The 14,270-nt window shown below is 34.8% G+C and overlaps 1 long non-coding RNA gene across 6 annotated transcripts in view; it reads right to left on the bottom strand.

Annotated features, from left to right (window-relative positions):
- The window catches only part of LOC310892269, a 51,647-nt gene that overhangs the window by 7,526 nt on the left and 29,851 nt on the right, over positions 1-14,270 (bottom strand). For 5 of the 6 annotated variants that reach the window (XR_014578001.1, XR_014578002.1, XR_014578004.1 and 2 more), the window contains 2 exons: positions 5,872-6,073; positions 325-1,069 (listed from right to left, as the gene is read on the bottom strand). This is a non-coding gene — a long non-coding RNA (uncharacterized lncRNA). The remainder of the gene's footprint in view (positions 1-324; positions 1,070-5,871; positions 6,074-14,270) is intronic. The other variant, XR_014578003.1, reaches the window with a different exon arrangement.

A 14,270-nucleotide genomic window follows, 5' to 3' on the forward strand; every position in this document is an offset into this window, starting at 1 on the left:
AAATAAAAATAAGAAACATGTACATATATGGTTTGGCTGTTTTAACTTCTGCAGTTACTCACGCAGGTTGCCTTTGAACAAAGCAGATCCTATACCTCCTGGGTCTTATAAAACTCAGGAACTGTACAAGCAAGACTATTGGTTTTCCTGAGGACAGCATTTCTTTTATTTTGCAAAACTAGCAACTTTTTTAAACGTTGGGGTTTCTGAGCATCTTCTCTGCCCGTCTCATAGAAAAAGATTGGCTATTAGGAGCACCAACACCAGATATATGCAGTAGTAGCAACAGAGTAGTGAAAAGGGCAGAGTTAAGGTTGCTTTTACCTTAAGAATATCTAAAATATTCCTCCGCTGAGGTAATTGTCTTGGCATCACAGCATCACCTTTGAGCTATCTGCTGTAGAACATTCTTCAGTCCTTGTCATCACATTTTCTGCAGATAAGTGTCTCTCAAAGAGCAGCGATCCTGCATCAGCCAAGCCAGCAGGGCCCATGCTGTCTGTGCAGTAAATTCCCAAGGAAGGCCATCTGCTCCTGGATTTCTAGCTCCCAAAAATGAATGTTTTTTTTTTTTTCTTTTTTTTTTTTCTCATGCTTCCTGAAGATCCTGAAAGACGTAACTATTGTCCTCTCAACCATAAGAGAAACAAAACACTTAGAAGGGAATTTGAAAATCTTCTCTTATGAGTTAGTTCTGAGTGATGGACTCAATGTAGTTCTAGCAAAGACGATATTTCAGCAAGTTTTGTGGCTTGCTTACATGAGGAGCTGCATTTTCTCAATTCCAATGCCATTTTATGTGCTTTCTCTGCTTGCAGAAACACAAATTCTGATTAACACTTTTGAAATGATCTTTCCCTTCAACATTTCCTGCAGAAATGTGTTGTTGATGGATTTCTGCTGAACAGTTTTGAAGCATCTCTATGCCTGAATTCCCACTATACGTCATCATCCAGATTCACAACTTCAGTCTAAGTTCTTTTATGAATGGTCTTAACTGTTGAATGTCACTCATAGTTCATCAGTTCACTAGGTGTCAGACCTAGTGTGGATGTTTTCCAGGAAAACACTGTTAAAAGAATAGTAGAAAGAGAGTTTGAAGTTCTGAATAATTATCCACGTTATATTGCTTCTTAGAGATTACTTACCATTAAACAGATTTAGGTCTTGTTAACTGCAGAAAAGAAATTGCTGAGATTCTTTACGTGTACACAGGGACACACTTGCTTCCATTTAAAGTACCTTATGTGTTTGTTAGTACTACTTCCAGCATACGGTAATTAAGATTTATATTGCTTGAGGATATTTGATGTTAATGCTGGAAATTATACTTTTCTCTAATTAGAAAGTAAACGGGGGGAAAAAAAAAAAAAGAGGTACACTTGAGACTATACTTGTGAATATGTCACTGTTGTTTATATTTAGTTTGACACTTCAGTTCAAAGGTTTGATCAGATAGCACCAATCTGTCTTAGTCAAGAAGATAATCAAAAAGAGATTCATAGACACAGAATCCACAAAAAATTAGGGAGTTTTGTATTTTAAAATAAAATTTAGTTACAAGAGAAACCTCTCCAGAGTGAATATAATCATCGTTTCTATTTCATAGTACTTAGTGTGCTATAAAAACATCTCCACAGGGAGAATCTATGGACTACTAAAACATGAAAAATCTCTAAGAAAACTTCTAATTTGTTCAATCTTTTCCAAAACATTCTTGTTTTAAGATTAGAGCCTCTCTGCCTTGAAAAAAAATATAAAAATAATAATAAAATCAGCTCCCCATTGTTTGAAGCAACATAGTTGTGAAACCTCAACGAAAAGAGAGAAAAGAGAGAGCAAAAAAATAATTTTGGTTAATATATTTAGGATATATCTTGAGTGGCTTCTTCTCTGCTGAGATTTCTTAGTTAGAGGGCCAAGAATCTATGTATTACTAATGAATGCAACACAGCAATAAGACTTAAAAGACTAATAGAGTTCTTTCTTGGTAAATATCCTTGCTCTTACCAAATCAGGAAAGCTTTTTACAATTAAATTGCAGCAAAATATAGAAAGATAAGCTGAGAAATATAACTTTGAGATGATCTGGGACACTTATGACTTAGAGAAAAGACCAGAGCAATGCAGTACCACTTAGTACACACTGTAAAGGGGAGAATGAAACTCTTTCAGAAGGGAATTATATCTGCAATAATTTAGCTTTGCTTTCTAATTCAAGAGTCAGGCTGTGGTTATCTTGTTTTCAGGTTCTGGGTTATGGAGATCTTTTGTAGTTATGGATATATATATCTACATAGGCTTGTTTGGTTTGTTTGTTTACATAATGTTGACCAACTTCAGATCTTCTAATGACATGAACAAAGTCAGAGAGGAAGTGGCCAGAAGACCTGAAAACTGAACCACGGGGGTGTTTTGTTTGTTTGGCTGGTTTTTGTTTGTTGGTTTTATTTTGTTTAGTTTTCACTGTCTCAAGACCGTGGCCTCTTATACCTGCCATTTTACACTACCTAAACTGAAATTTTAGTTTAACGAGGAATGTTTTAAGGGCTTGAATGATATTAAAAGATCAGAAATAACACCCCCAAAAAAAGAGATTCCAGTACCACAGGTATGCTCCTAATGTCTAGTAACTACTTTTTTTTTATTTTATTTATTTTAAATGTGGATGAGATCAGAAGTGTTTTAGTTTTTTTTATGTTCCTTTAATAGATTATTATCCTATGCAAGGAAAAGGAATTCCATTGAATTTACCTGTCCATTCCTGCCCTTTACCCTAATAAGCTTTGATTCCACTGGTTATTTTCAAACAAATTTGACAAAAACATTGTAATTTAAGAGAAAATTAAATTCTCGTGGATTTTATGAATTTCACCAATAAGATGGAGGACACAGGTTAAAATTAATGAGGAAAACAAGCAGAAAGTACACAGCTGATAAATATTCTATTTGGCAGTAGTTGTGGGCAATGAGCACATTAAGAGCTCCCAGCTAGCCATACTATTATGCTATCATAGTCTGCTGCTAAAGTTCAGGGGCTATACAAGGGATAGAGGGCAGAGTTGAAGTTGTGTTATAAGAGGCAAGGAAGGAATAAAGAAAAGGTAAAATATGGTCCATCAGAAAGTTTCATTAGCTCACAAAACTACTTGTTTTTAATAGCAGAAGCAATTCCCTATGCTTTTGAGTGTCACTTGTTTAGAGGTAAAGAACAGTACAGCTTATATGAATACCAAGGACTGCTAATTATATCATGGCTGATCCGCTCTGGCATTAAAATCTCTCCCAGTAAGAAAACGCCCTGTGAAGACATTCTTTAATTTATATCCAGGAGAATTATAATAACCTGATATAATGACACAATGTGAAAACTAGTTTAAATTGCTATCTACTAGTAAACAACTGCTTAAAAAAAGAAATCACAAGCATGCAGGAGCTCCCAAAGAATGAGAAAAAAATGTAGGAGATAAGTAAGATTTACCTACAAACATAACAATTTCCTCTAAGTAAAAAAAAAAATAAAAAATTATTCAGGAATTTCATAAAATATCCCCTGGATAAACTGTGATTCCAATCATCCTGAATTTTTTAATACATTACTCAAAATTGTGATATATTTTGGTTAAAAAAACAAAAGAGTCAGTCCTTTTAAAACCATAAGAAAAAGGGTAACACATCATAGGAAATGTCCACAAACATAAAAAGAAGCCACTGTCAGTCAGGAACTTTTCTCTATCTTCTATTAAGGCTGCTCCATTTTGCCCTGAACAGTGAATTATTCCATTACCATCATCTGGAATCCAGACATGCAATGATTTAAGTGACAATCCAAACCACCAGAATCCAGATGTCTTGCCCATACTCAGTAACTGTTTGAAATCTTATTTGCATAATTATTTTTATAGTATGATACAAATGCTATGGTGTTTCCTAGAAAAGCTTTCTAGCTGATGGTGTGGATGAACATCTTAAGATAGGAGAAAGGAGACAGCAGGGAGCCAAACTGTGGTCTGCCATGCTCTGAGTTTTATAAATGTTGAGTTGCTAGGAGCCTTTACCGGCTTCTTCTCCAGCAAAGTTTTATGAATATAACCTTTCATTTCCATTTTCTTTTGTCTATTCTGCAAAACCAAAATATTTCCTCTCAAGTTGAATAGAAAGTTTCATATGCCCCTGACTTTTCTTTTAATGTTTGGCTTAGGAAATACAACAAAATAAATTTCAGTCTCGATCAAACCATTTGTTTGTTTGTTTATTTATTTATTTATAGTTTGACTGTGGAGAGGAATAATCTATTATTTATATCGCTATCCACTACGTACACAGCTTTCTCTCCAGGGAGGAGATTACACAAAGAACAAACCACCTATGACAGATGTTGCTCAGCTTCTTTCATATACCATTGGAAGGTTCAGATTCTTCCATGGTGAAACTGGCATACATAAATACAGAGAGTGGAAATTGTAATGGTGTTCCAAGGAGGGGAAATAGTTACCGTAAAGCATTCTGCTTTTAACAGATCATCCAAGATGCAGCAACATCAAGGTAGGGAAACCACTGGGACACAACTCTGCATGTTACACCTTGCTTCCTGATTGTACCCCCTCCCTGTTTTATACCTGAATAATATTTATTTTGCAAGTTCCTAGCTGCACAGACTAGCTACAGGACCCTGCTATTTACAACACTGTCTAAATTCAAATCATAGGTAGCTGAAGCAGAAGGTGCCTTAAATCAAGGAATTGTCAAAAAACAGTAAGTAAAAATGTATTTTCCTTAACACTAAATACAATGAAATTGATTAAAAAGAGGTAAATGAAATATTGTTGATTAGTATGAGTAAGACAGTAGCAGTTCCTGACACATGTTCTTGTGTTCAGATAGTCTTTGAATAACTTTGATTTACTAATTGAATACTATATGTGTAACCAAGATGATTCTGTCCTCTGTTCTAAATTAAAAGCCTTCCTTCAGCACACATTTTCAGTATAATTCCTTTTAGTAGTAGCTAGGAGATTAGTCATAGAACTTTTCTGGGCAAGTCCTCATTAGAAAACTCCAGGTCGTCAAAAATTAAACTGTCAATAGGAAAGGTTCATTTTACATGAACTTATTTACTGAAATTCATTTTTAAAATGTATTATCTCGATGTTTCAAGCAAAGAAACCTAAAATATGTCCCCCAATGGCTGTTCTACATTATGCTCACTTGCAATAAAAAAATAAATATATAGTAACAGTTGACATAAAAGTAAGTGTTGAGTGTACTGAAACCATAAAAAGAAACAACTCAGCAACTGAATTGTTTCTACAAAGAATTATTTCCAAATCACCCCATGATTGTCACCATCATCACCACAATTTAGCTCAGTTTTGACCAAGAAAACTGAAAATATTAAAAATGTTTCTATGAATTGATATCTTACAATTTTCCGTACTGGGGTCTACTATGAACAAAGCTGCTTTGAAAAGTTTGCAGGTGAGGACAGACAAATATTAAACATCAAGCACCAAGCACTTAATTACTAAATTAGTTTAAATAAACTCACTTGATGAAGAAGCAGGAGAAAGTGAATTAGAAATAGGGAGAGTTAAGTACAAACATAGATGTAGCAAGATGGAAAGTAAGGATCTTGGGTCAAAAATTCCAGGTTTCTTCTAAGCCACAATGCTTAGTGCTTGCTAATGGAAATTAGTCCCATTTTTTGTACGTATTGCAAGATATGACATTTCTTACTCTGAGAAGACTTACCGATCAATAGGGTAATTACCAAACCTGTGGGACATTCTGTGTGCAGGTTGCTTGGAACATAAAATTCAATTTGGTAACAATTTATGCTGTGGGACACAATACCTATAATAAAGTACTAACCATAGAAACAAAGTTTCTCCATGTTCTGGGGCAATAAAAGTGGAGATGTACTGAGGAACTCACATCCAAAGCAGTATTCGCAAATAAAAACATCTCTTTCTGTTGAAGACAATGGCCAAAGTCAGACTGAATACACAGGAAGAGCCAGTTGAGCCTTTAGCAATGCTGATTGCTCCATCCCCAGTGTCTAGTCTTTCATTTACTGGAAAAAAGCTACAACAGTATTATAGTATATTATTAAATCTATTATGCTGCTACTTGCCTAAGATTAAGTATTGTCTTTTATTTCTGAATAACTGTCAAAGCTTAAGTCAGATTCAATCAAAAGACATTTGGCCATTTTACAAGACACCTGTCCAATTAAAAGAAATTTCTTGACATTCACATCTCAGTCTTCTTGAGCCATAGAGCTAACATTTAAATGTTCTGCAAAGATACTCCAATATTACACTGTAACAGTGTGTGAAAAAAGAAATAATGTTTCACCCATGGAACCCGATTCATCTGTGTAGAATGCTTAAGCAATATGAGTATGAAATATAATCCTCTTCCTTAATAGGAAAGAAAAAAGCTAATTATTTGGCTAGGCAGAAAATATATATATATATATATGTATTACTCTAAAAGCTGTGCACAAAATATAAATCACAAAGGGTGAACAAAACATTTAAAGTGCTCTCCTCTTGTTCTTCTCTTTATTTTCTGATGATTCAACTTGGCAAGACCATTGATGCTTTTCTGGTGTAAACCCACTAAAAGGTTTTAGGCTTAATAAACATGGACTACCATTGGATGTAAGTTCAGTAGGTGCCAAGAAGCACCAGCATCTTGCTGCTTTGTTAAAAGGTTATGTCCCCCCTCCACAGGAGTGTGTCTGCACAGGACCTCAGATGTCTCACCCAGGGTTTGCTTTTCGTAGTGGATACCTAGCACTGAGTTGGGTGATTGTAGGTCAATGTCTCAGCTTTGTATTGTGTCTGTAACAAAATGTTCATAGTCAGAAGGTTCAACATATAGTGACAGTTTTATTTTACATACCCTTTGTCTATCGATTGTCTAAATTCTAAATTCAATTTGTTTTGATGAACAAAGGGTAATTGTATCCTTCTTAACCATTCAGGCTTAGTACAACTATGACAAAATGCACAAGATTTAGTTCTACATTTTGCACCATCTGTGACATTTTAATACTGAATTTTCTACCTAGGAAGTCCCATGATTTAGTATTTTTGTTCAAACATAAATAATTAAATCCAAAATCATTGAAACCAATTGATGTAAGATCGTCAGAACCTACAGTACTAAAGTCTGTGGGAGGCAGTCTCCAAAATATTGAATATATAGATGTTGTAAACCTTCTATAAACTCAGGTCTTGATAGGATTCTCATAAATTGTTCAATAAATCAGGAATTTGTGTTATGAGCATAATCTATATGGATATGGTCCTGCAATCGTCATTTGACTGCAACATCTCAACAGATAAATGTCACACGTTTCAGAACTGCAAGTGAAAGTAAAGATCTAGAAATGGTTTGCAGGCAGGAAAAGAAAATAGTATCTGAGTAATTTATTTATTTATTGTCAGCTCTGGGATAAAACTACACATTGCAACCATCTGAGACCCAGAAGTACCTCACCAACCATGTCAGCCTCAGAAAGCAGCTGCTTGCTCAATTCCTCCCCCAGACAGAGATTTGATTACCCATCTGTACTCATTTGTCCTCTCAAAAAGTGCTAGAGAAGTGGAAATAAAATTCTTGGAAGCCTTGGAAAGACCTTGATGATAAAACTCAACCTACTCATCCTTCCACACAGAATATAAGAGAATTTTAGGTTCGTAAGTTTTATAAGGAGTTTCTCTCAATCATTCTGGAGAGTTCATGACTGAGGATTTAATTTTCTACCATTCAGTGAAATGTTTTCCTCTAAATAAAAAATTCCCAATAAAAAGGAAAGAAACAATGAAAAAAAAAAAAGGCATTGTATTGCAATATTGTACTATTCTTACAGTTTAAATTCCAAGGAACTTTCTCAAGAGGTTGCACAGTTACAAAATGTCAACATGTTTTTGGCAAATATTATCATTAACTGATGACTCAATGTGGAAAACTCAGAAGTTAGACAAAAACACTGTGAATTTGATAAATGATAAAGGTTTATAGTCTAACTTGCCTTGTTTTGTAAGACTGTACTTAATTTTTGTATGCATACATCCCAGTCTTTCAATTCCTTGGACTCTTGACTGAACAGACATTATTCTGAGACTCATTCTCCTTTCAGAATCCTACTAACCTTGGGGGACATCTATCTGACTTACTGTAGTCCCGGATAATGTAAACATCTAGTCATCTGGTCTCTCCTTATGAAAAGGGTCTAATGTCAAATTATATGATCTTGAAATCAGTGCCTGAAATAACTTAGATAAATTGTCTCAGAAGTGCTCCTTTCCTCTCCACTGATTATGAGGAAAGTCACAGCTCATATGGAGAAGTCCATATTGTAAACAGATAGTTATGTGATTTGATTCCCACTTCTGGTGGTTAGAGCATATAAAGATTTGGGGGCAGATTTTAATTTTTTGGAAAATGAGATCTCTAAGCAGGAAGAACAGGTTGCTATAAAATGTGTCTGTGCTGGTGAGAGAGCACCTAGGGGGACTGCTGTGATTCCAACATTTTGTAAAAAGCTGCCAAACAAACAACAACAAAAATCCAATTCTGTCCTGGAAAAATAACAATGCTTTCTACAGGGAGATGATACATAAACAGAACACTGAAGCTGTACAAAGGAATAGTATTTGCACATCCATACACACACGTATGGGGTTCTGGGGTTCTAAGCAAGTTACAAGGCTTCTTTTATATTCCAAATCACAAACTTCTTTAAATACGCTCTTCAGCTCTTGCCATCACATCTCTACTTCTTGTTTGTATGCAATGCTCATCCTCAAGACTTTATAAATGTAACAATTCCCTTTATGAGGACTGATAATAGGATTGTAAGTGAGTTACTAGAGGGTGGCAAATAGCAGAGCGCATTAGTTCATTACAGTGCAGATTTATTTCCATAGCATTCCCAATTTCTTTTCTTCACATTTCCTATCTCCACTGTGGGTTGTGATGCTAGTCCCCTTTGCTTTAGCATATCTACTATGGTTGTCTTGTACAAGTAGCCTAGAAACAGAGGTCAAAGAAAGAGGAAGGAACAGATGGTTGGAGGCAAATCTGGGTGAACAAGATATATTTTTCTGTCTCTTGTTGCCTCTCAGAGGGTATGAGGATTGGAATGAAAGGGAATTTGTAGCTCAGTGTCTATTGTGGGTTTGCAGACAAATTTGTTTATTGCATATCACTTTTTGTGGTATTTGTAAGTTGCATACCACTTAATCCTTCAAAGGAAAAACAAACAAAAACTATTTTTAGTCTAGTATTTCAAGAATGTAGAAGAAAAAATCTACATGTACCTGGAAACAAAAGTGTCTTAGAGGCAACAAGCCAAAATTTCATACCTTTGTGCTATGAATGATTCTTCACTAATAAATCTAATATAATAAATATAGCAGTTGTAAAATAATTCACAAAGAAGAAGAACACTTCAACTGAAAGCCTCAATAAGAACACAGCCCTCCTGAATTATATCGGTGCACAACACTACAGGGGCTGGGCTTCATCTCCTAGTGATCTTTTCCAGGCTTATATTCCTGTGTACTACAAAAGAATGATATGAATGTGGTAAAAATGTAAAGATGTAGTAAGAGGAGACTTAAACTCTAATAACTACCTGTCTGTTTTTCACAAATCTTCATTCGTATTTCATTCCTAGGCTGGGGAAGCCTATGGATAAACATAGACATACCCTCATGAGCAGTGCATCAAGTTAATGATATATAATTATTTGCATAGTTAGGTGCCTCTTATTTATTTAAAAAACATAATGCATTTCCTTGTAAATTAAAGGAAATTAAATGGCCCAGTGAATTACCTGTGCTTTTTGTGCCCATGTTGCTATCAGAATACATTTTTTTCTTGATGGTTTCTTAATGATTTGATCTTTCTTACTTATGAAATAGCCAATCATGGAGAATTACAAAGATTTTTAAAGGTCTTTGTCTTTATCATATTTTCTAGTGTCCACACTACCAACAACAACAACAACAATTGCTGAGCAACAACAAAAAATCACATTATGTGTTTATTTGACAAGACCTTCAACTTCAAGGCATCACCACATAAGAACTCACCTATCTTTCTCTTCTTTTTAGGGTTTTCATATTTTATTAGATTGACATATGTCATCTTTCTAGGTTTTTATGTTGGAATGAATCCACACATTCCAAATGCATAAGCAGTCTACTTCAGAACAGCATCACACTGGAAAACTTTAAATTAGCAATTTTTTTTTTTGCTACAGGAGCAATGCACAGCAGAACAGATTCTCATATGTGATAAATTAGCAAGCTTGGTTGAATCTTTATTTGACCCATAGCAAATATTAAGTGAGGAAATTGCTGTTTGATTTGAATGAATGCTTTATACATCTACTGAAGAGATCTACTTGGCATGCTGCTGAACAAGCAAGGGTTGGACTGACCTCAGCCAGCTTTAGCTGCATACACTGAAGACAACCCCATTTCAGCTGTCTGTCTCACCTCTCTTTAAAATCAGTCATGTACATTGCTATGTAATTCCTAAGATAGATATTTAAGATTTGATTCGGCTGCCTACACTAATCTAATGCAATTTGAGATACCCTGGGATATTAAAGACATCCACATGGAATCAAAAGGGGCAACAAAGCACCTAGTGAAGACCTGATTGTAGTAAGTGGAAGGCCCACTGGGATACACTGTGCATCACAAATACAGATTATACACCTTAGTTTGAGTAACAGAATCAAGCTCTCAAAGTAGCTCTAATGATCTGAACAGTATAATTTGGTGTTGACCACCGCTGGTGACCATACGGTAACCTAGATGTAGGTCTTAACTGTAAACATTTAAGGTTAAAGGAAATACATCTTAGAGAAGATAATGGAGCATCTATTAGAGGTGGTAGTGATTGCCAATATGTAATATCAGACACAGTGTTAAATCAAAGATGACAGAAAGGGCAAGCAATGCACTAATTCTCTAGAAAAAATAAAGCACAGACAGTCTAACTTATTTCTCAACAGAACAGATGCATAACAGAATATCTGTATGATATTACTAAAAAAAAAAATATAGTTCTGCTTCAGAAATTCAAATTTTTGGTGAAGATGTTGATTCATTAGTTTATTTAAACTTGTGTTGTCCATTTGAAAGAAAGTGTTGTCCATTTGTTACCTAAAAAGTTCAAAATCTCAGTGTAGCTAATAGAAGTCTAGTCAAAACTGGTCAAAACTGTTCATGAACTGTCCATATTTGTATGTCTCAAGCACTGTGAGCCAAATCTGTCCATATTCTGTTGACTGGATATTTATTGGCTATATATGGCTATTGAAGTTAGATGATAAATTCATGAATGAACATCTAGATAAAAGTCCCTAAATGCAGACAAATTATCCTTCAAGCCTAATCCCCTCCAACTTTTCTTCCCTGCTTTTCATCCTCTCAGCAAAATCAGAACACGTATTTCCACTCCTCCATCCAAATTTTTCTAAGATTAGTTTCACTGTTAGAAATAGCTGAGAAACATGCTAGAAGACCTCTTCCCCTTAAAAAAAAAAAAAATATATATTTCCTACAGAGTCAAAATGTTATATATATTTTGTCCAAAAAAATAGAAAACAAAAAAGAAATAATTTTACAAGGTGATAAGTTTTGAAGACTAAAGCAAGTCCTTCTTATTCTGTGTCTGTGCACAGTGCTTAATGGAGCCAATTTCAAATGGAGATTATACTGTGAGATACTGTGTTACTGAGAGACAAAGGATGTATTAATAAATATATTTGGTTTGATAGTCAGCATTTTTTAAAAAGTCTTTAGACAGCTTGCAGTCCTTCAGTCTGGATCTTTTTTACTCTTCAACAAAGATATGATTGAATACAAGTGAATTTTGCTGTGCTGGAGAATGAGATTTTCCCTACTGTTATTTTCACAAAATGATGGAAGTTTTGGATTGATGAAAACCCCTCTACTTCTGCATAAGTGCTTACCCCATATTTCTTATGAACCACAAAGTGAGAGGCACAGCAAGTAGTGGAAAAGGCTCAGCTGGTCAAAATCTTTGCTTTTATGTTAAAATCCGTTTATTCTTGAGGGGCAAAATGCAATGAAAATGAAAGTCTGTATAAGTATGTAGAACCCCAGTAATTTAGTCTTCAGCAGGTCATGTTTGCTGCACAGGCTTAAGAGCTAGTTCACACTGTTATTGAATAAAAGCAAAAAGTATAGTTACTATAGCAACGGCCACAACACATGATGCCAATATTTCCCTCTGAGATTTTAAAGCCCGACACATTTTTAAGGAAGCATGCACTGAAATATCTTAGCTACACTTGTTGGTCTTTGTCTGTGTTTTATTAAAATGTACTAGATTTGAAATACTCATCAGCAGCTATTTCTGCTGAGTCTATTGAAGAAGACCAAGAAAGAGGTTGCAAGAGTACTAATTGTACATAGGTACTATGCAGTTTTATTGTCAGCTCTTATTGGAAAGACATTTTTTTCAGGTTATGCTGTGTTTGCAAACAGAAAAAGAAAAAAGAAAAAAAAAAAAAAGAGAGAGAGAGAGAGAGAAGCTATATAACGAAGGTCACATTTCCCAAATCAGATAAACACCATCTCTTGCTCTTTCCATCTGGAGCAGTGAGTCTAATAAGTGTAACAGTTTTGTAGGTAAAATCCTGGATTCCCCTAGAATAACTGTTTCCATGTCTATCTTTCCTTCTTTCCCATTGTCTCCAAATGGGAGAGTGGACACTATGTAATATGGGTTATCATTAGTTTAAAATCAAATGTAGAAACTTGGAGTATTAACCTTATATTAGTTGACAAATTACAATTATATTTCAATGAACTTATACGGAAGAAACTATATTTATAATGCAGCTATTTCAGAGGACAAATACATTAAAAAAAATAAAAAATGTCTGTTTTGAAAAAAAATTCTGGTTAATCCGTTTGGAAGAAATTCCAAGGAGATAATCCCAAATGCCATTGTTTTGGCATACAGGGGTTACAGATGGCAAAGAAGTGTATTATGAAGCATAGTTCTATGGGTAGCAAAATCATCTGGAAGTTCATGAAATTTTTAGAACAGTTCAAACTTTAGAGATCCCTTACTATTACTTGCAGAGCAGGATTAGTATTCACTGCAATTTTAATCAAGTTCCATTGGGCTATAAAAGCATATTCCTTCAGTTGCTACATGATGAATCTTCTGTTTCTACTTTTTAGCTTAAACCTGTGGTGCTGGATTTTTTTATGTACCTCCAGTAAATCACCAGTGTTTATGTACACTTCTGTATAGGGAACATTAGCCTAGAAAATACACTAGCTTTTTTAGTTAACTTTTCTGGATGTCTCAGAAGCAACCCACATAGTCTGCAGTCACCCTGAACTGTTATACAGCATTTCTGTAGTCTGTGTAATAATTATTGCATTATACCTCTGTGGCTGATACAGATGTAACCATATATATGGGCAACGTATAAGTTGATATATAAGTGGAAAACACTATTATTTAATTTTAATAATAATTCAGTGTAAAAGAGAGAGTTATATAAAGACAGAGTAGCAAATGTCTGAGAAAGCATTTGAGTAAGGTAGAGATCCTTGACAGTGAATAATGGTTTCATATAACACAAAATGCCAAAAGAATAATTTACAGATAATATTAGGAAGGGTAAATGAGGAGACAATGGTTCAAAGTGAAAATAAGCTCAGGGTGCAGTGATCCAAAAATTGTATTTGAAGGCTATATAATGCAAATACTAAGCTGGCAGAGCTGCATGCTTTTGAAATAGAAGGAAGTGTGCAGCCTAATTGTTAAATATGGCTCCATTTACTGAACAAAGAATGTTATCAACAAAACAAGAAGAAAGCAAAGAAGCAAGCACTAGTTTATACTGTGGGTAGTCACCTTTCTATAGATGAGCTGAACAAAGAGTATGGATTTGTACACTCCCATTTAAATTCTTGTACAAGGGCCACATCGGTTTACATATAGTGCTCTTTACATACAGTGCTGAAAATAACGGTTTGGTTGTTCTGCCCACAGTGCAAAAACATAACTTTCTTGTTGCTTATGAATAGAGGTGTTTTCTTAATTACATTCTTCCGTACACCTCTGGACTATGTAACAGTTTTATTTTTGAGTTACTCATTTATCCAATGCTTGAAATCAACACAAAGATACTGTGAAATTATTGATGAGATTTGGTACCAAAAACATTCAGTTAGACCCAATCAGAGTAT

Source organism: Anser anser (assembly GCF_964211835.1).
Source record: "Anser anser genome assembly, chromosome: 1".
Lineage (NCBI taxonomy): Eukaryota > Metazoa > Chordata > Aves > Anseriformes > Anatidae > Anser > Anser anser.